Raw genomic sequence first — 2,169 nt, 5'->3', positions numbered from 1 at the left:
AAAAAGGTCACTATTTTCCCGGTCACTTGCAAAGGAGTTATGCTGCGGATAACTGACAACATGGTGGCAAAGTGTGGAGAAGAGGTCCATACAATCAAAGATTGCACCCCAACACCGGGGGCTACCTTTTGCCAACTATCAACGGAAAGCTCATGCGCCAGGGAACTACACGCAGGCGTCCTAGCGCATTGTGAGTCGCAACCAAGCGACCTACACCCGCTTACCCGCGTGGGTGAGGGAATCATCATCATCAATGACCGGCCAGCCAGGGTCACGGTGGACAACGGAACAGAAGTCTACCTACGTGGCACACATCTCATCACCTTCAACGATCGTGTCGTGATAAACGCCACCACCTTCATAAATCACGACAAGGCCCAAACAAGAGCTCCAGGGGTAGCAAGTTCCCCATCATTGAATATCACCGCCAACAGAGATATTCTGAGTCTCCCCTACCTTCACCAGCTGAGTGAACGTAACTTGGAGTTCATCAAAGAGTTCGGGGGAGAAATTGATACCAACCATTCACATCGCATAATACTCATCGCAGCAGCGATTTGTTGTGCAATGATTTGTATCGGCATCACCTGTCTACGGTTCATCGGAGCGCGTAGATCTGCAATCCAACTAAACGGGATGATCGCTGAGTTAGGACCAACCGAGGACGGCCGGAATCTTGAAGGGGGAGTAGTTAACACAAGCCAACGAACAGTTGGCTCAGTGTGCGAAATATGATATAAAAACGTCAAAAGTGCTGACCCGGCATTGGGCCGGAAACTTGTGCGCAGACGGCAATCACAGCATATTTGCGTGGCCGCTGCGATTCTTTTGTTAGCTTTAAGAATCATTTTATATTTCAGTTCGTTTTGAAGCCTCATTGAATAAAGAGCACAAGCTCATATGAGAACAACTCCGGCAATAGCCGTTATTCTTTTATTAAAATAAAACTGACTGAGTCCCTAGGCCAGCAGTTAAGAAGGGTAGTCCCCCTTCCATCATAATCTACTTAATTTATATATGTATTTTTTTTTTGTACGTTTTGTATGTATGTTCACATCAGCTACTGTAATGTAAGCGAACTATTCGACCGATATGAATTCGGCAACTCACACTGCCATATAGAGGATAGCGTGTGAACAAATAGAACACGGCTAACGAATACACTTGCTGATTGAACATTTCGTAGCGGATGGGCATAGGCGCCTGTTTCATCCGTGAGCCTAGGTGGCCCTTTGTTGATCGTTGCGAGTGGGCATAGGCGCCTGTTTCACTCGGGAACCTAGTTGGTTCTTATGCGATGCACTTAACTTGTATACATCTGTATTTTCGATATCTATTATACTTTCACTTTGCCATTTATCACTTCCAATGCTTACTTTGCTAATAATATTATTCCAATCTGCATTGCGTGGGGTCTTCGTCCTCGGCTCTTCTTCTAGTCCAATGACGAGTCCGACTGCGCCAGTTACCGGTCGTGGGTTAGGGCAACTATGTTTCACAGTAACATTGGTTATGGAATGCTTAAACTGTTCCAATTAAACACGTCCTCGTTGGTTGAAGTGAACAAAGCGAATGTTTTTTAATAGTGATAATTGTGCTGCTCACAGGCAGCTCTTATATATATATGTGTGTGTTTTGCTACATAGTTCCGCAAGTAGATCGCTCTGTCCCTGTCTCGCATACTTCTGTAAGTTGTGTGTGTTGGTGCTGCTCAGAGTCCCTGTTGATGGCATAGGCGTAGTACGGGAAGTCTGCAGGGGAACACTGAAAGTGGTAACTCGCGCATTTATGGGAGGACCTGCAGTCCCATATCATCGCTCTCGCCGTTCCTGGATCAATTTGGACTTCTTAGAGTAGGCGGTCGCCTCCGGAATTCGTCATTGGACTTTGATGGCCGCCACCCGAAAATCCTTCCAAGGTCCCATAAAGTGACTCTAGCAATTATCTCGCATTACCATAAGAGCAATCTTCATGCCGGACCTCGAGCTCTTCTGGGTGCAATTCGATCCCAATATTGGCCTATTGGGGGGAGGAAGACGGTGCAACAGATGTTTTCGGATTAAGCCGCGGCTGATAGAGCACATAATGGCGGACCTTCCCAAGGAGCGCTTGGAAGGATCTCACGTTTTTGATGTGGCTGGTATAGACTTCTGTGGACCCTTCTTTCAT

At 46.7% G+C, this 2,169-nt stretch overlaps 1 long non-coding RNA gene across 1 annotated transcript; it reads right to left on the bottom strand.

Annotated features, from left to right (window-relative positions):
• Positions 1 to 1,014: 1,014 nt before the first annotated feature.
• On the bottom strand, positions 1,015 to 1,487 carry LOC117144818. The gene is made up of 2 exons (XR_004459667.1): positions 1,377 to 1,487; positions 1,015 to 1,318 (listed from the first exon to the last, which is right to left on the bottom strand). It is a non-coding gene; the product is annotated as an uncharacterized LOC117144818 (long non-coding RNA).
• Between the last annotated feature and the right edge of the window lie 682 nt (positions 1,488 to 2,169).

Source organism: Drosophila mauritiana, chromosome 3R (genome assembly GCF_004382145.1).
Source record: "Drosophila mauritiana strain mau12 chromosome 3R, ASM438214v1, whole genome shotgun sequence".
NCBI classification, from domain to species: domain Eukaryota; kingdom Metazoa; phylum Arthropoda; class Insecta; order Diptera; family Drosophilidae; genus Drosophila; species Drosophila mauritiana.
Note: the sequence above shows the minus strand (reverse complement) of the source record. Positions and strands in the feature narration are given on the sequence as shown.